The sequence below is a fragment of the Panthera pardus genome, unplaced genomic scaffold (genome assembly GCF_024362965.1).
Source record: "Panthera pardus isolate Hobbes unplaced genomic scaffold, ASM2436296v1 HiC_scaffold_12, whole genome shotgun sequence".
In the NCBI taxonomy this organism is placed as follows: domain Eukaryota; kingdom Metazoa; phylum Chordata; class Mammalia; order Carnivora; family Felidae; genus Panthera; species Panthera pardus.
In genome coordinates, this window is record NW_026526677.1 from 56032461 (window position 1) to 56056199 (window position 23739).

Sequence of the window (23739 nt, forward strand, 5' to 3'; positions counted from 1 at the left end):
GTCTGTAGTGAAGAAAGAATAAATAAGAAGTTGAGGCAAAAGATATAGAGACTCAGGTGAGAATTTAGGAGCCTCGTTCCAGTTATTCCTGAGACATCTTTACTCTTTTTGCAAATTAGTTGTTCAGCCCTCCACTGAATTTTGTTATACAGTACATGCTTCTTTTTTTTTTTTAAGTTTATTTATTTATTTTGAGAGAGAGAGTGAGCACAAATTGGGAAGGGGAAGAGAGAGAGGGAGAGAGAATCCCAAGCAGGCTCCATACTGTCAGTACACACCCTGATACAGGGCTTGATGTCACAACCATGGGCGATTATGACCTGAGCTGAAATCAACTTACACTCAACCAACTGAGCAACCTAGGCGCCCCCCACCCAACACATTCTTCTTTACATTTAATCTATTTCAAGTTGAATTAAGCACATAGTGATGCGAAGAGCAGACCCTAAAATATGGAACTGGCCCTGTTGATATCAGGTGAAATGTAGTCAGAATCTCCATCCTGAGCCTAGAAATGAGATGACCTTGTTAGGTGATAATAAAGTAGCTGGAAAAACTACTGCATGTTGTCTCTCAGAACTTGACCTCAGTTTTCCCCCCTTGCCCTGAGGTTTCAATTTCAGAGGATTAAGTAGAAAAATGGTAAAATATTGGTGTATACTGTCTACATTTGTAACCTCAGGAAGGTGGGTCAAGAGGGTACAAGCAGATGAGGAACAGCATGACAATTTGTAACTTTGGTAAGGATATGTCTGTTTGTGGGCAGCAATCTAAGGCTGCAACAAGAGTATAATCATGTGATTGGCAGATTGTTCATAGTCAAGTTTTCTGCCACATCCTAAAGTGAATGAATGTATTGATTAGGAAATAATAAATGTGTAACAGGTGAAATGGAGATATTTGGGAAAATCCAGAGGAATCAGAAAAGTGTGATTCTCCCAGTCCTTCTTGGCACTCTGGCCTGACAGCAGGAAAGAGTTGACATTCATTATTCTTTTTTTGTTATCTAGCATCTGAAACCACTTTCTAAGTTAGGGGAATTCCCCACCTAACAGATGTCAGATACTTGCTTTCTAAACTTCCCTTACAACCAAGATGCAGACACTTGACCTAGTCTCAGCCAATCATGTACACTCATCACAGACTAAGTTAAGGAATCTGTAGTAGTGAGGACACAGGGACCATAAGAATCCTCTACAGGGGCAAGGGGTTGTGACAAGGTCTAGTTCTAGGTGCATGAGGGCCCCTACAGAGCTTGTTCTTGGCAGCATTGAGGGTTTGGCACCAACCACATCAGCTGTGCAAGGGACAGTGGTGGCAGGGCTGTCTTCATGGAGAAAACAATGCAGCTTAATTTAGGACAGTATTTCTAAATCTATGGTTCTGTATTTAGTCCTCCAGGCATTCCAGTAATTCTTTAATATATCTAATATATTTTATAAATGTAATGTACTAATATATATATATTTTGCTTAAATAAGATGGAGTTCATTTCTGTTGCTTGTAACTAATGACTCTGACTGATACAGAAATTGGTACTAGACTGGCTAAGGGCATCAGGGTCTCAGAACTATTGGAATCTTGGAATAATTTTGATGCCTGGTTGTGACCAAAGGCAGTGAAAATCCAGAGATAGAGTGTCATTCAATGGCAAAATAGTTCATCAATGTATTACAAGCGGCCACCTGGAATGAAGTGGCCATAAAGAGCATAAAGGGGGGCTGTTAGGGATCAGTATAAAGGGAATGAGGAATTGAAGGATTGCGAGGAAGTTTGCTCCTATGTGAGAGAATGGCTTGAAAGAAGTGATGCAGACAGCATGGTGGTGATGAAAGGATCCGGATGGCTACAAAAGCCATGAGCCCTCTATGAGTTAGGGTTAGGTTGGGTGCACATAAGAAAAAATCCAAAATAACAATACTGTAAAAAAAAAAAAAAGTAATAGATTATTTATTCCTCACTTAAGGTAAGTCTGTAAGTAAGGAGTCCAGTGCTTGTGTGGCTGCTTCATGGGCATCAAGGACTCCTATTCCTTCCTTCTTTCTGTTTCCTAGAGTGTGGTTTCTAACTTCATGTTTACTTAATGTCCTAGAGTTCCATTCTAGGCATCAAGAATGAGGAAGAAGGAAAAGAAAAAGTGCATCACTCAGTGAGACATCTCCCTATAAGGAACCTTCTGGAAGTTCCATACAACACATCTACTTGTTTCTTTTTTGTCTGAACTTAGTTATATAGTCACATCAAACTTAATGGGAGACTAGGAAAGGCAAGATTTTAACTGAGCATATTAGTATTCCCCAGCCCAAAATAGAGTCTGCGTTGCTGAGGAATAAGGAGAGAATGGATATTATCCATTGCTGCATAACAAATAACCCCCAAACTTATTAGCTTAAAGCAATACACATTTATTATCTCATAATTTCTGTGGATCAGGAATCTGGATGTGGCTTACCTGGGTCTTCTGCTTCAGGGCCTTTCACAAGATGGCAGTCAATGTGCCAAGTCTGTAGTCTCAAATTAAGCCCTGACTTAGGAAAGATTGCTTCCTAAGTTCACTCACATGGTTGTTGCCAGGACTCTATTCACCCAGGGCTGTTGGACTGAGGGCTCAGTCCTTACCAGAAGTTAGCCAGAGGTTGCCCTCAGTTCCTTGCCTCTCCATCAGGGCAAGCACATAAGGAGAGCCGGAGAAAATGGGTAGATCTTATCTAATAACAATGAGCCCTTTATATTTGGGTCAGAAGGTCAGAAACAGTGAAGTCAGAGAGATTTGAAGCATCACTCAACAGGAGGAAGATTCTTTATCGTCAAATGGAGGAGCCACATGGTAAAGAATGTAGGTGACTTCTAGGAGCTGAGAGTGACTTCCAGCTGAAAGTCAATAAGAAAAGAGGACCTCAGTCCTACAACTACAAGGAATTGAATTCTGCTAAGAACCTGAATTAACTTGGGAGTGGATTCTTCCTCAGAGCCCCCAGAAAGGAATGCACCCTGGCTGATACTCTGACATCCTTAGCAGATGAGTACTGTGCCCAACTCTGACTTACAGAATTGTGAGCTAATGACTGAATGTTATTTTAAGCTGCTAAGCTTTAGATTATTTGTTACACAGTAACATAAAACTAATCTAATATGCAGTTTGCTTAGCCATTCTCTTTTGATGGACATATGGACTATTTCTAATTTTGTCTTAGTATGAGTAGTGATGCTATGAGCATTTATGTACAAGTTTTTTTGGTGTATATATGTTTTCATTTCTGTTGAAATGGAATTGTTGGGTCATAGAGTAGATGTATGCTTAGTTTTATAAGAAACTACAAGAACTTTTCCTAAAGTAGTTGTTCCATTTTATACTCCCACCAATATGTATGTGAATTCTGGTTGCTCCACAACCTTTTTCATTGTCAAATAGTCCTTTTTTTTTTTTTATGTTTATTTGACAGAGAGAGAGACAGCAAGTGCACATGAGCAGGAAGGGGCAGAGAGAGAGGGGCAAAGGATCTGAAGTGGGCTCCACGCTGACAGCTGAGAACCTGATAAGGGGCTCAAACTCTTGAACTGTGAGATCATGGCCTGAGCCAAAGTTGGATGCTCAACTGACTGAGCAACCCAGTCACCCCACAAATAGTCTTTTAAATTTTATCCATCCCTGTGGGTGTACAGTGGACTTTATTGCTTTTTTTTTGAGTTGGTTGACTGAAACCTGGATTCATTGATGAAGTTAAATGAAATTGAGATGCCAAGATTCCTTTGGTAGAATGTAGAAGAAAGAATCCAAACACTTAGGGAGATGGGAATGTTGTTTTATGAATCTTTCCTTCTAGGAAAGTGTGATTCATCCACAACCAATTCCAACCCCTGAGAGGGTCCAGATGACATTCTCTTCACTAAGGCACTGAGAAACATATTTGTGAGAGAGTAATAACATCTTTGGAAAATGCATAGTAACTGTTTTCTGTAGGCCAGGGATGTTGGGGGAAGACACTGCAGATGGGACTAAAGAATATGGGCATTTCACTAAGGTGTTAACTGATTCATAAAACCAAGAATCCTTTGGAACCTGTGAACAGAAGGCCAACTTAAGACAAGATAAAGAGTTATGGTCTCCCACCCAATTTTCAGGCCTGGATTAGTTCCTTGAATGAAGTAAAGACAAGTACACTTAAGGAAGTTGTATAAAGATCTGTCTATTCCCCAGTGGGACTTCTAGTCATTTCTCAGGATAACTTATGAGTTGAATTGCATCCTCCAAAAAGATATGTCGAAGTCCTTGCCCTAAATACCTGTGGAATAGGTGGCCTTATTTGGAAATGTGTTCTTTGCAGATGTAATCAAGTTAAGGTGAGGTCATACTAGATGAGTGTGGGCCCTAATCCAATGACTGATGTCCTTATAAAAAGACATTTGGACATACAGACACACAGAAAGAACACTATGTGAGGATGGAGGCAGAGGCTGGAGAGATGCATCTACAAGCCAAGAATTGCTGGAAACCAGGAGAAGTTAGGAGAGAGGCATGTAATGGATTCTCCCTCAGAGTCTCCAGAGGGAACCAACTCTGCCAACACCTTTGAACTTCTGTCCTCCAGAACTGTGAGAGAATAAATCTCTGTTGTTTTAAGTCACCCAGTCTGTAGTACTTTGTTATGGCATCCCTAGGAAATTAAGAGTAACTGTGCCCTTAGGTATTGTTGACACCAGCTCTAATGCAAATTGGAGCTGTAGTTGGCACAGTGATCCACCACTCAAGAGTGGAGGCTTATGGAGTCAAGTGATAGATTGACTTTTGATTGTCATCTACCTCACTGTCAGTCTAGTCCTTAAACCCATTTTTAAACCCATGATTTTTCCAACTCCAGAGTGTATAGTTGGACTAGGCATATTCAGCAAGTGGCAGAATGTGTCTCTAATCCATGGAATATGGCTATTATGGTTGAAAGGGTGAAGTGGAAGCCCTACAACTTCCTTCCTATCAAAATTATAAACAAAAAATAATACTGTATTGCTGGGGGAAATGTAAGACTAGTGCAGCCATCAAAGATCTGAAAATTCAGAGGTAGCAATTGCTGTTACTTACCTTCTTAACTCACCTGTCTGGCTTATGCATAGTCAGAAGATGCTTGGAGAATGGCAGTGAATTATTGAAAGGTTAAGAGAGGTGATGACTCTGGATATGGTTTCTTTACTAGAGCAAAACAACAGAGACTCAGCCACCTGTAATAAAGTTGTTAGCTTGCAAATGTTTTTTCTCTATTTCAGCAGGCAAAGAGAAGGCAAAGGTGTTTTTGTTTAATCTGGCAAGGGCAGAAGTACACCTTCATCATTTTGACGCAATTTAGTCCCATAGACACTTCGATCATCTTAACATCACAGGGGATATCACACAAGTCCACTATAATCATGACAAAATGCTGATAAAACCAGATGTCTTAGTGAGTTGGTGTTTTCAGTGTTTTTGGTTTTAGTCACTCTAGGATGTGTGTAGTGGTATCTCATTGTTGTTTTAGTTTACAATTCCCCAGCTCCCTAAAAACATATGATAAGGAGCATATTTTTGTATGTTTATTTGCTATCTTTTTTAGTAAGGCATCTGTTCAAATCTTTTTCTTTTCTTTTCTTTTTTTCTTCATTTTAAAAAATTTTTATTTAATTTTTTTAAACTCACATCCAAGTTAGTTAGCATATAGTGCAACAATGATTTCAGGAGTAGATTCCTTAATTCCTCTTACCCATTTAGCCCCATCCCCCCTCCCACAACCCTTCCAATAACCCTCTGTTTGTTCTCCATATTTAAGAGCCTCTTATGTTTTTGTCCCCCTCCCTGTTTTTATATTATTTTTGCTTCCCTTCCCTTATGTTAATCTGTTTTGTATATTAAAGTCCTCACACGAGTGAAGTCATATGATATATGTCTTTCTTTGACTAATTTTGCTTAGCATAACACCCTCTAGTTCCATCCACATAGTTGCGGCAAGATTTCATTCTCTCTGATTACCGAATAATACTCCATTGTATATATGTACCACATTTTCTTTATCCATTCATTAATTGATGGACATCTGGGCTCTTTCCATCCTTTGGTTATTGTCGATAGTGCTGTTATAAACATTGGGTTGCGTGTGCCCCTTCGAAACTGCATACCTGTATCCCTTGGATAAGTACCTAGTAGTGCAACTGCTGGGTCACAGGGTAGTTCTATTTTTAATTTTTTGAGGAACCTCCATACTGTTTTCCAGGAGTGGCTGCACCAGTTTACATTCCCACCAGCTGTGCAAAAGAGATCCTCTTTCTCTGCATCCTTGCCAACATCTGTTGTTGCCTGAGTTAATGTTAGCCATTCTGACAGGTGTGAGGTGGTATCTCATTGTGGTTTTGATTTGTGTTTCCCTGATGATGAGTGATGTTGAGCATTTTTTCATGTGTTGGTTGGCCATCTGGATGTCTTCTTTGGAGAGTGTCTATTTATGTCTTTTGCCAATTTCTTCACTGGATTATTTGTGTTTTTTTGGAGCTGAGTTTGGTAAGTTCTTTATAGATTTTGGATACTAACCCTTTTCTGATATGTAGCTTGCAAATATCTTTTCCCATTCCATTGGTTGCCTTTCAGTTTTGCTGATTGTTTCCTTCACTTTGCAGAAGTTTTTTATTTTGATGAAGTCCCAATAGTTCACTTTTGCTTTTGTTTCCCTTGCCTCTCGAGACGTGTTGAGTAAGAAGTTGCTGCGGCCAAGGTCAAAGAGGCTTTTGCCTGCTTTCTCCTCAAGGATTTTGATGGCTTCCTGTCTTACATTTAGGTCTTTCATCCATTTTGAGTTTATTTTTGTGTATGGTGTAAGGAAGTGGTCCAGGTTTATTTTTCTGTATGTCGCTGTCCAGTTATCCCAGCACCACTTGCTGAAGAGACTGTCTTTATTCCATTGGATATTCTTTCCTGCTTTGTCAAAGATTAGTTGGCCATATGTTTGTGGGTCCATTTTTGGGTTCTCTATTCTGTTCCACTGATCTGAGTGTCTGTTCTTGTGCCAGTACCATACTGTCTTGATGATTATGGCTTTGTAATACAGCTTGAAGTCCGGTTCTCTTTTCTTTTCCCTCCTTCCCTCCCTTCCTTCCTTGTTTCTTCAAACACATATTGCTTTATTTAGCATTTCTCTGGATTGCAGAAATGTCAGAGGCTGGCTGAGACATCCCAGGAGGGCAGAGACAGGTGGGTAGCCACCAGGCCCTCTGGGGAGGTGGGGTAAAACAGCAGAAAGAGGTGATGCCTCCACAGCTCCTCCCAAGGCCAGCCACTTCCCCAGGCTTCCAGGACAGGGAGGGGGTCTGGGGCCAGGATCTACTGCCTGTTTTAAAATTAGGTTGTTTGTTCTCTTATTGTTGAGTTTTAAGGATTCTTTGTATATTTTTGATACTAGTCCTTTATCAGATATGTGTTTTGCAAATATTTTCTCCCAGGCTGTGTGTCTTGTCCTTTCTTTCTTTTACTAGTGTCTTTTATAGAACAGAAATTTCTAATTTTAATAAGGTCCAACTTATCCATTGTTTCTTTATGGATTGTGCTTTGGGTGTTGTTTCTAAACAGTCACTGCCAAACCCAAGGTCACCTAGATTTTCTCCTATGTTATCTTCTAGGAGTTTTATAGTTTTGCATTTTACATTTAGGTTCTTTGGTCAACTAACATGTATATTTTAAACAATTACTTTATCAAATTAAAATGTACTTAATTTTAAAAAATCAAGACTTATAATGAAAAACACCAGTCCTCCTCTCTACCCCTTTGTATCCCCAGAACCCACACCTCACTTTGCAAAACATTTCAGCTGTTTCTTTTGGTATTGACTTCCATATATTTAGATAAATAATTTTAGCTAACATTTATTGTTTACAATGTGTCAGGCTTTATCTTAAGCATTTTTCATGTTTAGTCTTTATAATCGTTTTATATTGTAGGTACTATTTTCATTCCCATGTTAGAGATGAGAAAAATTGAGTCACAGAGGGGTTAGGTACTTACATAAGGTCACATGGTTAGCAAATGGTGCAGTTGGGATTTAATCCTAGGTAGTATGTTTTTTCAGTATAATGTTTACCCTGTGATTTCTTGATTTATTAATCTTTTAATTTAATTTAACTTTTTATGTTTTATTTTATATTTAAGAGAGAGAGAGAGAGACAGGGGCATGACAGAGAGGGAGGGAGACACAGAATCTGAAGCAGGCTCCAGGTTCTGAGTCATTAGCACAGAGCTCGACGCAGGGTTTGAACACACAAGCAGTGAGACCATGACCTGAGCTGAAGGTGGACACTTAACAGACTGAACCACCCAGACACCCCTTAATTTATTAATTTTAGACTGTTGGATTCTTAGTATGAATATTTACCACTCACACCACCTAAGTCCCCAGTGTGTCTTCCAATATTAACCCAATATGCTGTATTTCACTGAATCTAAGACCTCACTGACTATAAAATACACCTTTATATATCACTAAAAAGAAAAAAAATTACCAAAATAACCATTATAGTTTCTTATCACTTAGAACATTTTTTTAGGGGCGCCTGGGTGGCTCAGTTGGTTGAGTGTCTGACTTCGGCTCAGGTCATGATCTCACCGTTCATGAGTTTGAGCCCTGCGTCGGGCTCTGTGCTGACAGCTTGGAGCCTGGAGCCTGCTTCAGAGTCTGTGTCTCTCTCTCTCTCTCTCTGCTCCTCCCCTGCTCACACGCTGTCTCTCTCTCAAAAATAAAGATTTAAAAATTTTTAACAAAAAAAGAACATTTTTATATTTATTGAAAGAGAGCATTTACTTTACATTATACATCTATACTTTAGATGTATAATTTATTATACACTTTTGTGCATGCATGCAAAAAGAAAAAGATAAGCAAATAAATTGGTTAAAGCATTTCTGAAATTTATTTCAGAGTCTCATTCTTTTTAATTTTTTGCCTCACAATGCCCACATTTTATTTTTTTAATACAGTGTCATACCCCATACTTTCAAGAGTATTGGTGATATAGCATTTTTAAAGGTTTATTTATTTCTTTTGAGTGAGAGAGAGAGAGGTGGGGAGGGACAGAGAGAGAGGGAGAGAGACTCTCAAGCAGGCTCCACTGGCAGTGAGGAGCTTGATCCAGGGCTTGATCCCATGATCTGCAAGATCATGACCTGAGTCTAAATCAAAAGTGGGGTGTTTGACTGAGCCACCCAGGCGCCCCAATATAGCATTTTTTAAGAGAGGCATCCACTATCATCAGTGGGATTTTCTTCCAAACCATTGATATTTATTCTGTAAGTTTCGATACTGGTACTTACTTGATTTTTCCAGAAGATATAAATGAAAACTTCTTAGACAAAACCTGGACTTCTCTTCTTTCCTCAAATGGTTCTTAAATGGGTTGTGGACTGAAATGTCCAGGAGTGGCATATTCAGTCATACGATAGGAGTTAACCATTACAGTTGCGTATGAAATAGCATCTATGTCATGATCATTGCCCATCTGCTAGCACTTGTGACAGACTTTGATTTCAGATTCTCAGATTTCAGTTTGATAACTTGTGTATCTTGGAATCCATGAAGAACAGTAGTTGTATACAAATTTTAGTTATGTCAACATTTAATTAGACTTTATACCTGAGCCATGTATCATATATGTAACATGATTAATTTCTTCATATGAACTTTTGCTTTCCTAGAATAATAGCCTGTTTTTCATTTGCTTACTTTTCTATATTCTCCATAGTTATTTCTCTCCTAAGAAATTGTAAAACATTTGTAAATACTCTTTTCCACACAGACATGTCTTCTATTAGTCCCATTATTTTTTTTCCTGGAGACATTTCTCCTGGAGCTTTATGGGTTAGGCTGGATTATTGTTCCCAATTCTTCACTTCCTTCCTGTTATTGAATTATACACCCATGCTTTTTCCATGTGACTTTGTAGTATCTTCCATTAGAGTAGGGGGGAGTATGTTTTCCCACCTCATTGATGTTGAGCTTAGCCCTATGACTTGCTTTGGCTCAAGAATGTTAATAGACATGAGAGGAGCAGAATATTTCAATGTACTTGTGTAATTTGGCTTGCTTCTTCCGCTTCTGCAATTTGCCATGAAAATAACGTGGCTTGGGTGGCTGCTGGTTCCAAGAGAATGAGAAAACATGGGGAGAAGACTTGAACTCAAACTTCAGTCCAGAGCCAAGCCCAGCTGAGCCCAGTTATATTGATTGAACCCGAGCCAATATGTAGACCCACGAACATGAAAAACATTTGTTTTTGTAAGCCACTGAGATTTTGAGGTTTTCTTTTATTACATAGAAAAAATTGACTAAATGCCTTCTGTCTTCCTGCAAAATCCTGCAAAAATCTTCCTGGACTAATTGTTACTTTGCAGAGCTATTTTCCTGAGATATTCCTTTGCCCATCTATCAGGCCAGATACCCTATTTACTGATTTCTGTGACTTTCTTTTTCTTGGTTTATTTCCTTGTTTGAATGGAGCATATCCTAAAGTAGCTTCCTGAGAAAGGGTGCATAATAGGCACATTTCTTGAGCCCCCTTCATATCTGATTAACATGTTGATTAGGCTATCACATTTCATTAAGAATTTGGCCAGGTATGAATTTCCAGGTTGAAAATAATTTTCTTCCAGAATTTGAAGGCATTTCACCATTGTCTTTCAATTTCCTATGTTGTTTCTGAGGGATGTAATTATAATTTCTTACTCTTAAAAATGGTTTTAAACTTTATTCATTTTGAGGGGTGGGCAGAGAGAGAGAGAGAGAGAGAGAATCCAAAGCAGTCTCTGCACTGTCAGTACAGAGCCAGAGGTGAGGCTCCAACTTGTGAACCATGAGATCATGACCTGAGCTGAAGTTGGACACTTAAACGACTGAGCCATGCAGGTGCCCCTAATTTTTTTAAAGTTTGTTTTGAGAGACGGAGAGAGAGGGAGAGAATGAGCTGGGGAGGGGTAGAGAGAGAGAGAGAGAGAGCGAGAATCCCAAGCAGGATCCTTGCTGTCAGTGGAGAGCCTGATGTGGGGCTTGATCCCTATGAGATCATGACCTGAGTTAAAATCAAGAGTTGGATGCTTAGCCCAATGAGCCACTCAGCCACCCCTCTCATTTTCCATTTCTTTTTGTTCTACTTTTTGAGAGATTTTCTCAAGTTTATCTTCTAATTATTTTATGGATTAAAAAAATTAGTTAACATATCTTAAAATTGCAGAAGTTATCTCTGTTCTGTTATTGTTACTTTAAAAAAAAGAATCTTATTTTTTGTTTCATGGTTATATTATTTTTTCTTATCTCTCTCTTTTTATTATTCATCTTTATATTTTTTGGGCAATTTTCTTCTATTGTTTTCTGTATTTTCTGCTTTTTTCTAGTTTTCTTCTTTTTTAAGTTCTATTTATTTATTTTTGAGAAAGAGAGAGAGAGAGAGGGATAGAGAGCACACAAGTGGGGGACAGAGAGAGAGGGAGACAGAGAATCCCAAGCAGGCTCCACACTCTCAGTGCAAAGCCCAACGCGGGGCTTGATTTCACAAACTGTGAGACCATGACCTGAACTGAAACCAAGAGTCAGACACTTAACCAACTGAGCCACTGGGTGCCCCTAGTTTTCTTCTTGATTATATTTTTGGCTTTTATGCTCAAGCTTTCCTCACATGTCTGGTGACCCTTGTTTCCTTTCATATTTAGGAGTGAAGTATCAAAGTTTGTTGGGAGCTCTCTCTGTGTGTCCAGAGCTTGTGAAATGTGGTTTCTCTGTATGGTCATTGGTTAAGGACTCATCCATTTTTTTTTTTTTAATGCAAAATGTTACATCTATAGATCTTTTCTCTATGATATTTTAGTACCTCTAGAGAGAAATCTGTCAAGGTTCTGCCCAAGAAGGAAATGTGCCTGGCTGCCATTGCTTTTGAAGCTATGTGGCAGAAGTAGCCGGGGTATGTTTTGGGAACAGCTTTTATACCTCACTTTTTGTTGTTCTTGGTGGTCCTGAGCCTGAAGGCTCTCTGGTTGGCTTCTTCCACAGGCTAACACTTCAGTTTCCTGTTTCTTCGGGGAAGGGGTAATTAGCTGACCAGGATGTAGGAGGAGACCTGGAAGTCTTACTGCATCAAAAAAAAATTTTTTTTAAACATACAAAAAAATTTTTTTTAATGTTTATTTATTTTTGAGACACAGAGACAGAGACAGAGCAGGGGAGGGGCAGAGAGAGAAAGAGGGAGACACAGAATCCAAAGCAGACTTCAGACTCTGAGCTTTCAGCACAGAGCCCAATGTGGGGCTCAAACTCACAGACTGAGTTCATGACCTGAAGTCGGATGCTTAACTGACTGAACCACCCAGGTGCCCCATATGTTTACTTATTATTATTTTTTTTTTTTAGAGAGAGACAGAGAGAGAGAGAGAGAGACGGAGAGAGAGGAGAGAGGGAGAGAGAGAGAGTACACGGGGGAGGGGCGGAGAGACAGGGAGACACAGAATCCGAAGCAGGCTCCAGGCTCTGAGCTGTTAGCACAGAGCCCAAAGCGGGGCTTGAACTCACGGACCTCGAGATCATGACCTGAGCCAAAGTCAGACGCTTAACTGACTGAGCCACCCAGGCACCTCAGTCTTATTGCATTTAAAAAATAAAATATATTTACAGTCCTGGAGTTTCCTGGAGTCCTGTGGTATAAATTTGATTTTTTTTTTTTTTTTTTTTTTTACATCCACTCTGTAGCTATTGGGCGTTTAGTTTTCTTAGTTCTGCTATTCATTTTTCTCAGTTCTGCTTTCCCTATTCAGTTTCCACTTGTAATAGAGTACAGAAATGTACTGAGAGAAAAAGTTTATAATTTCACTAACTCAAAATAAAAATACATATATTAGGCCAGATGATTTAAGAAAGACAGGGGCGCCTGAGTGGCTCAGTGGGTTAAGCAATGACTTTGGCTCAGGTCATGATCTTGTGGTCCATGGGTTCTGTCTCTAAAAAATAAACAAACATTGGGGCGCCTGGGTGGCGCAGTCGGTTAAGCGTCCGACTTCAGCCAGGTCACGATCTCGCGGTCCGTGAGCTCGAGCCCCGCGTCAGGCTCTGGGCTGATGGCTCGGAGCCTGGAGCCTGTTTCCGATTCTGTGTCTCCCTCTCTCTCTGCCCCTCCCCTATTCATGCTCTGTCTCTCTCTGTCCCAAAAATAAATAAAAAAAAAAAAGTTGAAAAAGAAAAAAAAAATTTTTTAAATAAACAAACATTAAAAAAAAAAAAAAAGAACTAGAAAGTGATATATAAAGTGTCTTCCTCCTTTCTTCCCCTAGTCCTTCTCTCAAAAGGTAACCTTTGTGAATACTTTTCTCCTGGAAATAAAAAAAAAAGCCCGTGTGTGTGTGTGTGTGTGTGTGCGTAAGTGTAAATACACAACACAAAGGGGATAAAACCATAATGTATTTGAACTAGATTTTTCCCCATAATATTCCTGGAGATATTTCATTATTGGCACATACAGATTCATTTTGTTCTTATTAGTTGTGTAGTATTTATAATTTATTGTGATGAACACAATGGTTTTGAAACAATATTTCTTTTTTGAAAACAGTTTTTAATGTTTATTTTTGAGAGAGAGAGAGAGAGATAGAGCATGAGCTGGGGAGGGGCAGAGAGAGAGGGAGACAAGAATCCGAAGCAGGGTCCAGGTTCTGAGCTGTCAGCACAGAGCCTGATGCAGGACTTGACCTCAGGAACTGTGGAATCATGACCTGAGCTAAAGTCAGATGATTAACCAACTGAGCCACCCAGGCACCCCTGAAACAATATTTCTAGAGCACTATGCAAATTATAAATTATAGAATCCTTTCTAGTAAGTTCTTTTTGTACAGCAAACAATTATTTCAAGCTAATTAATACTTACCCAGTATTTTTTCAGGCATGTACACTTGCACTTTATTTTTTAGTTTATTAGTTTAAGTAATCTGTACACCTGACGTGGGGCTCAAACTCATGACCCCAAGATCAAGCGTCACATATTCCCCCGACTGAGCCAGCCAGGTGTCTCTGTACACTTGTATTTTAATACATCAAACTTTCTTATTTTAAAATTTAAATAAACTTTCTATTTTGACAGAGAGAGAGAGAGAGAGCACACAAGTGAGGGAGGGGCAGAGACAAGGAGAGACAGAATCCTGAGCAGGCTTCACACCATCAGCGCAGAGCCCTATGTGGGGCTTGAATTCAGGACTGTGAGATCATGACCTGAGCTGAGATGAAGAGTTGGATGCTTAACCCACTGCACCACCCAGGCACCCCAATACATCAACCTTTCTTAAAATGATCCCACCTGCAAATAACAGATGACCACATATATAGTCACAAGGGTTTCAGGTGAAATGCTCAGCGAGGCAGTGAGCAAGATTTTTGGGAATCTTTTGGTTGCAAGAAACAGAAATTTCACCTGAAAGTAAACTCCAGCTAAATGAAAAAAGAAAGTTGGTTTTAGGGATACTCTGTTGTCTTATAGGACCTAACAGCAGGTGGGCTTCAGGGAAAACTGGGACCAGAGACCCAGACACCATTGTAACTCTCTCTGACCTTTAGCTCTGCTCCTCTCTCCAGTCTGTTCTTTACTCTCAGCTCATCAGTTTCTTCCACTATTCTGCCCCCCAGAACAGATAACTTGGCCATGGCCAGCTCCAGAGCTGTACATCTTAGGTACTCTAAAGAGAGCCTTGAGGTTCTCTCTCAAGCTCTGGTTTTAAAATTTCTTGGTGGGGGGAGAAAGGGGAGTCTGGTTGGTCCAGCTTGGGTCATATTAGGTTATCACATTAGGACCAGTAAAATATATCCAGATGTATATCCAGAGAGCAATGGATGGCCATGAATGGACCAACATGACAGCAACCTTGAAAAGCATTTGGATGGTGTTAGTGGGTGGGGGACAGCGTTGCTATCAGAAGGAGAATCCTGAGCCGACTGTTGCCTAGGGGTCTTCCATTACTAAGTCTTCTAATTTCTTGATGGACACTTCCTAGAAGGGGTAAGATTTCAGTGGTGCCATAATTCGAAGAAAATCAAAGCCCTCAGCGAAGGTTCCAAAGGTTCCCTAGGTCACAGAAAGACCCTAGCCAAAGATACCTTTACCAGTTTGGAGGCCACCAACACACCCTTTTCTGGGCCTCCAATGTTGTGTGATCCTTCCAATCAAAAGTGGAAAGCAGCAGGCATTATTGTTAAATAGTGGCTCAGAGGGAGATCTACATCTCTTAATATAGATCAAAGTTTCTCTTTGATACCATATTCCATCTTCCTGAAGAACCCCCTTTAACATTTCTTGTAATGCAGGTCGAATGGTAATGAATTCTCTCAGTTTGTATTTGTATGAAAAAGTGTTTCACTTTCATTTTTGAAATACTTTCACTGGGTATGGAATGCTGAGTTGACAGTTTCTTCCTTCAGCACTTTAAAGATGTTATTCTCTTGTCTTCTGGCCTGCAGAGGTTTTGGTGAGAAGTATGCTTTGTTCCCTGTATAATGTGTCTTTTTTCTTTGGCTGCTTTCAAGATTTTTCTCTTTATTTTTGGTTTTTGGAATTTAAAATATATGATGTGTCCAGGCATGTGTAGTAGTTTAAAAATATACATATGAATTCTTTGATGCTTTAAAAGGTGGAGCTTTATTCTTCTTTTAAGTTTGAGATGGACTTAGAAACTTACTTCCTGTTCCCTCAGGTATTTTAATTTGTAGTAATTTTTTTGTATTGAGGTAGAATTAACATATAACATATTAGTTTCAGGTATATGACATGATTTGACATTTATGTTATCACAAAATAACCACAACAATATCTAGTTAACATCTATCATTATATAGTCAAATTTTTTATTTACATATCGCCATGACTCATTTATTATATAACTGGAAGTTTGTATATTTTGATTGCTTTTACCGATTTTCCCCAGCCCCCACTGAACTGTTCTCTGTATAAGTTTTTTTTTTTTTTTCTTCAAGATTCCACATATGAGTGAGATCATATGGTATTGGTCGTTCTCTGACTTGTTTAACTTAGTATAATGCCCTCAAGGTCCATCCATGTTTCACAAATGGCAAGATTTCATTGTTTTTATGGCTGAATATTCTGTATCTTGGATATTATAAATAATGCTGCAGTGAACATGGGGGGCATGTATCTTTCTGAGTTAGTGTTTTTGTGTTCTCCAGGTAAATACCCAGAAGTGGAATTGATGGGTCACAGGATCCAAACTAAAAATCAAAAAAATTTTAATTTTTTGAGGAACCTCCCTATCGTTCTCCATAGGAGACTTACTTCTAATGAAGAGAATATGGTGGGAATAATGGTGTGCTACTTCTGAGACCTAGATCATACTAGATAAGGTTGCTTCTGCTTCACTCTTAGATTGCTCTAGGGATACTAACTGCCACACTGTGAGGATTTTAAGCTGGTATGCTTTAGTGACCAGGAAATTATAATTGTTTTATATATTTGTTAGAATAAGCCAGCTGACTGAAGAGATACTGTAATGGGAAGAAACTATCAAAGATAAAAACCCAAGTTGTGACATTAGGCCACAGAAAGCTTGAGTGACTTGCTCTTCCAGAAAGCACCTGGTAAGCATCTATACTGTGTCTGAGTATGTCCAGATAAACCACAGAAATTAAGCAGAGTTAGACCCTAAAATAGTTTTGTAATTTTAACCTGCTGGGATATGAACCTTGACTTCTTTGATAAGCTGTATTAAAATGAAGTTCATTTACCTTTTTAAAATTAATAGACTTTATTTTTTAGAGCAGCTTTAGGTTCACAGCAAAACTGAGTGGAAAGTATAGAGTTCCCATATACTCCCCCATCCCTAGAAAGCTTCCCCACTATCGACATAACCATCGGAGTGGTACATTTGTTACAACTGATGACATATCACTATAAACCAGAGTCCATAGTTTACAGCAGGGTCCATTCCATGGGTTTTGACAAATGTATGGCATGCACTCAACAATATCTAATATACAGAAGAGCTTCATTGCCTTAAAAATCCCCTATGCTCCACTTCCTCTCTGTCCCACTCAAGCTTCCAGCAACTGCTGATGTTTTTTACTGTCGCTATGGCTTTGTCTTTTCCAGAATGTCATATAGTTGGGATCATACAGTATGTAGCCTTTTCACATTGGCTTCTTTCACTAGTAATATGAATTCGTGGTTTCTCCGTGTCTTTTTGAGGCTTGATAGCTCATTTCTTTTTAGCACTGAATAGATGTACCACAGTTTGCTTACCCACTTGCCTATTAAGGAATATCTTGGTTATTTCCAAGTTTTGGCAATTATGAATAAAGCTACTATAAATTTTGTGTGTAGCTTTTGTGTGGATTTTTCAACACATTTGGGTAAATACCAAGCAGCATGACCTGCAGGATCCTATGGTAAAAGTATTTTTAGTTTTGTAAGAACTAAAATAGTTAAACTGTGTTTCAAAGTGGCTGGACTGTTTTGCATTCCCACCAGCAATGAATGAGAGTCCCTGTTGCTCCACATCCTCACCAGCACTGGTGCTTCAGATTCTTTTCTAATGTGTGTGTAGTGGTATTTCATTGTTTTAATTTGCAATTCATTAGTGATGTAGGATATTGAGCATCTTTTCACGTGCTTATTTGCTGTCTTTTTTTGGAGAGGTGTCTGCTCAGATCTTTTGCCCATTTTGTAATCTCGTTGTTCATTTTTTTTCTGTTGAATTTTAAGAGTTCTTTGTACATTGTGGGTACCAGTCTTTAATCAGATTATGTAGTTTGCAAATATTTTCTCCCAGTCTATGATTTGTCTTCTCATTCTCTTGACATTTAGCTTTGATGCATTTTTTAAAAAGCTTATTTTCTAAATGATTTTTTCTTTAAATTGAGGTATAATTTTCTTGATACAAAAAACCTCAGATAATTCACATGTCATAAAAGTCACCCTTTAAAGTGTACAATTAACTCACTGGTTTGCACAAAGTTGTTCAACCATCACCACTATGTACAGAAAATTTTCCTCACTCCAAAAAGAAACCTATTGTCATTCCCATTTCCCTCTCCTCTTGGCAACCACTAATCTACTTTGTCTCTATGGATTTGCCTATCTGGACATTTTCATATAAATGGAATCAGAATACGTAATCTTTTGTAACTGGATCCCATTACATTTAATGTGTTTTCAAGGTTCATCTTCATGTTGTTGCATATACTTCATTCTTTTTATGGCTGAGTATTCCATTGTAAGGATACATCATATTTTATCTATTCATCAGTTTGATGGACATCTGGATGGCTTCCACTTTTTTGCTTTTAACATTCATGTAACAAGTTTTCATGTTTGTTTTATGACACAGGTATATACTTGGGACTGTAATTGCTGGGACCTATAGAAGCTTTTTTTTTTTTTTTTTTTTTTTTTTTTTTTTAATGTTGAGAGAGAGAGTGCATGCACATGAGTGGGGAAGGGGCAGAGAGAGGAGAGAGAATCCCAAGCATGCTCTGCACTGCCAGTGCAAAGCCCGGCATGGGGCTTGAACTCATGAACCACGAGTTCATGGCTTGAGCTGAAACTAAGAGTCACTTAACCGACTGAGCCACCCAGGGATCCCTGAAAGTTGTTTAATCTTCCCAGGGATTGCTAGACTCTTCCAAAGTGATTGCATCATTTTACATTCCCAAATCTCCACTTCATCACTTGTTATTGTCTATATTTTTGATTATAGCTATTCTACTGGGTGTATAGTGGTATCTCATTGCAGTCTTGATTTGCATTTCTCTGATGGCTAATGTTTTGCTTATTGCCCATTTGTACATTTTTGGAGAAATATCTCTTCAGACCTTTTTCCCATTTTACAATTAGGTTATTCATCTTTTTATTGTTGAGTTGTAAAAGTTCTTGAAGTGTAGTTACTGTTGATAAGATGTAGGATATGACAGTGACATAGGTGAGTGAAGTGGGCAGGGGCAGAAAAAGATCATTAAATATAAGTAAAGCAGCGAGTTGGAACAGTCATTCATGGTAAGTTAAAGCCACCAAGAATAATGGCATGTGTGGGAAAAAGAGAAAGTGATACTACAGGAGCTAAAACCTTCCCTGTATGAGGGACATTGAGAGTTCAGTAGAAAGAACAATGACAGAAGGGTTGGGATAGTAGTCAGACTGCTTAATTTTAAAAGCTGGAAGAAAGGATGAGAAATAATCACAGAGCAGCAGTGGGGGCTCACTTCCTGGGTATGACAATAAAAGCAGCCTCCACTTAGGAAGGCTACAGGGGAAGCAACAGTTTATGGGACAGCCAAAGTAAGCAGTCCCTTTAGGGGACAATTAAGGTGAAGAGTGATGCAAACATTCCAACAAGAAGGTGCCTATATAGAATTTGATTATAGGGGCACCTGGGTGGATCAGTCGGTTAAGCATCCAACTTCAGCTCAGGTTATGATCTCGCGGTCCATGGGTTCGAGCCCCGCGTCGGGCTCTGTGCTGACGCTCAGAGCCTGGAGCCTGTTTCGGATTCTGTGTCTCCCTCTCTCTCACCCTCCCCCATTCATGCTCTGTCTCTGTCTCAAAAATAAACGCTAAAAAATTTAATAAAAAAAAAAGGATTATAGAAGGCAAGTGCTGGAAGGCACAGGCAAAGGGCTGGGAAGGGGAGCAGTATGTGTGATGTGGTGGTAGATGACCAATGAGGTTCAGACGCTTGGGATTACTGTGACAAACCTGTGAGGCATGGTGGGATTAGACTTGACTCTTAGGCGGTGGTGAGCAAATAGTTCCAGGACTGTGGTCGAGGCTACATTCCTTATTTCTGCAACTGGTCATGGCCCAGAGGTGGGGGTGGGTGGGGTGGCACTCCAGTGACTTCCCTCCTCTTCTACTCATTCCATATTCTCCTTGCCCTATGTCATCTCCTTAGATCATTAGTGTTATTTGCCTAGTAGGTGATCCAAATCTTTGTTCTTTAAAAATCCGAGTGGTCCTAGTATCTAATACCTAATACATAGTATCAATTAGGACCACAACAAAATAGAAAATTGCTTAGATGTTCATAAGAGACTGTTAAAAACTGAGAACTGAGGGTTGATGGGGGGTGGGAGGGAGGGCAGGGTGGGTGATGGGTATTGAGGAGGGCACCTTTTGGGATGAGCACTGGGTGTTGTATGGAAACCAATTTGACAGTAAATTTCATATATTAAAAAATAAAAAAAATAAAAATAAAAATAAATAAAAATAAAAAAAAAAAAGAAAATTGCTTAGATGTAAAAAACACGGAAATAAATCTGAGGAAAGTTCTGGAGTGTTCTTTTCAGATTCACCTATTTTTTATACTGTCCTTTCTTGCATTATGGTTTCCAGTCTTCCCTTTATCTCTCTGAACATTTTAAACATATATAAATTCAGATTCTTTTAACAATTTTGAGTAATCTCTACATGTAAGTGGTGGCCAAATGCACAACCCTGAGATCAAGAGTTGCAGGTTCCACCAACTAAGCCAGTGAGGCACCCTTCAGACTCTTTTAAAATCTCTCCCATTTGTTCTTTCCTTGGTTTGTTGTTTCTTCTCCTTCTTCTTTTGTAACTTTTTCAATTTCTCCCTGTAAACTCATTTTTAATAGGACTTGTTTTCCCATGGGTTCCTTTGTGAAAAGCTGATTATGGGAATATCCTTAAAGAACAGTAACTCCTTGACTTCCACTCTCACAAATCCTTTGACTTTTGGGTTCCCATTCATTTCTGGCACCTTGGGATCTCCCATTTTTAGTTTCAAGCCCAGTTATGTGTTAAACTTTTTGTTGTTGTTACATATTATTTCCATGTTTGAGGGTGGGAAGGGATTTTGCCTGTAACTTCTCCATCTGCTGCAAACTGGTCCGAAGTCAGCCCAAAGGGTCTTTTGAAAACATAAATATGGTAATTTCATTCCCTTAGATGGCATTCAAGGCACTATGAAATTAGGAAACTTGCTTCTCTAGCTTCATTTTCCACTGCTTTCTCTTTTCCACATCCAGATACAGTCTCCACATTCTAGTCATAGATGACTCTTCTCTTTCCTTTCTCTCTCATTGTACCTAGGGTGTGTGTTGGTGGGAGTTAAATGGACTCATTCTCTAGTTTGCACACTATTAAGTAGTTACTGCCAATAGTAGTAGCTTATGTTCTAAGAGCTAGATCCAGAAAACAGTATCTCCATGTGCCTTCACATCTAGACACTGCAGTGTAACATGAGTTTAGTTAACTTAAAAAATTTTTTTAATGTTTATTTTTGAGAGAGAGTGAAAGAGAGAGAGAGAGAGAGAGAGAGAGAGAGAGAGAGAGCACACACGTGCATGAGCAGGGGAGGGGCAGAGAGAGAGGGAGACACAGAACCCGAAGCAGCGTCCAGGCTCCGAGCTGTCCGCACAGAGCCCAATGAGGGGCTAGAACTAACAAGCCACAAGATCATGACCTGAGCTGAAGTTGGACACTCGACTGAGCCACCCAGGCACCCCTAGTTAACTTTAAATTAAAAATGCTGTTGAGTCGTTAGGTTTACACTGAATTATACATTGAGTCATACTTTTCAAGAACTTGGTATATCTTTTCATTTTATGCCCTTCAGTAGGATTTTCTTAAGTTTATTCTTAAATATTTTATAATTTTGAATAGGTAACACATTAATATGGTTCAAAATTAAAAGTATAAAAATGAATATTGTGAATTTTCCACTTCCATTGCTATCCCACTCTCTCTACCCAATTCCCCTTTCATAGGTAATTTTTTTGTATATATGAACAAATATACATGTGTATTTGTTGCAACTGAATGAAATACCTTTCCTTTGTTACTGTTTTCTAGTTGACTACTGCTAGAATAGGAAAAAAGCTATTGACTTTTATACATTTACCTTTTATTCATACTTACCAAATTTCCTTATTATGCTACTAGGTTTTAGTATAGTCTCTTGGATTTCCTAAATACACAGTTGTATTTCACCAAAACAAGATAAGTTATTATTTTCCAGTATTTTCATTAATTATTTAGTTTTCTTGCCTAATTGTTTTCAGTTGAATTTTCAAAGTAATGTTGAATCCTGTCTTATTTCAGACTTCAATAAAAACAGCTTTAGTATTCACTATTAGAAATGTTTGCGATTGTTTTTTGATGAATTATCTTTTCCTTTTACTTAAAGCTTTATTTTACATTAAAAAAATTTTTTTTAAGGAATCTCTATGTCCAATATGGGGCTCAAAATCAGGACCCCAAGATCAAGTTACATGCTCTACTGGCTGAGATAGCCAGGCACCCTTAGAGCTTTATTTTTATATCATAAATCATTAAAACTGAAAATTTTTATTCAATGCTTTTTCAGCATATACTGATAAAATATTTTATCTCCTTTAATTTAGCAAACTTTATTTGAAATAATTTTAGAGTTAGAGAGAAGTTCCAAAAACAATATAAAGAATTTCTATATATCCTTACTCAGATTTCCCACCTGTTAATACTTTACTCTTTTGTTTTATCATTGTGGGTGTGTATGTATACATGTGTATACATATATGAGTCCATGCATCTGTATGTATGTATGTATGTATATATATATATATGCATGTATGTATATATATATATATAAAGTTTCCAGATACATTTGCAAATTTTTACCTTTAACCTCTAAATACTTCAATGTATATTTTATAAAAACAAGGACATTCTCTTAATCATATATTATCAAAATAAGAAAATTGATATTGATCTGACATTTAAATAATCCAGTTGTTTTTTTTTTTTTTTTTAAGTAAGCTCTACACCCAACACAGGGCTTGAATCTGAGATCAAGAGTCGCATGCTCTACCAACTGAGCCAGCCAGGCTCTTCGTTTTTGATGTAGTGACTTATATTAATAAATTTCTAATACTGAGGTTTGTACCACTGAAATAAACCTAATATGATCATAGCATACAATTCAACTTTGTTTTCTTTGGAATTTTTAATCTATAGGCATAGGTGAGATTAGGCTAGGGCATTCTTTTAGGCACTATCAGGTTGGAGTATTAATCTTATGCTGGCCTTTAAAAATCAACCAAACATCTTTCCATCTTATCCCACAGTCTGAAGCAACTTATAATTAAAAATTGTAACTCATCTATTTGTTGGGCTGGATGACAGCTTCAAGTGGTGTTCACCTTGTGACAATTCAATGAACTGTATACTTGTGATTTGTGCATTTTCCCACATATATTTCAATAAAAGAAGTTTAAGTAGGGGCGCCTGTGTGGCTCAGTCGGTTAAGTGTCCAACTCTTGATCTCAGCTCAGGTCTTGAGATCGAGCCTGTGTTGGGCTCTGTGCTGGGCGTGGAGCTTGCTTAAGAATTTCTCTCTCTCCCTCTAGCACTCATGTGTGCTCTCTCTCTAAAAACAAAACAAAACAAAAAAGTTTAAAAGAACATGATTTTTTAAAAGGATAAATGTTTAGTGACCTTTCCAATTTTTTCTTTGGTAATTAATTGGTCTATTCAAAGTATGTTTTGGGTCGGTGTTTGCTACGAAATTATCTATTGTTTCCAAATTTGTTGCCATAGAATTCTCCTAAAATTTAAAAAGTTTCCATATTTACATGGTTTCTCATTCCTAATTCTGCAGGGTTTTTGTTTGTTTGTTTGTTTGCTGTTTTTCTATTTATCAAGCTGAGGTTTTATCTATTTTATTGGTGTTTTCAGAGTCATTTTTCTACTTGCCTTTTCTTTTTTTTTTT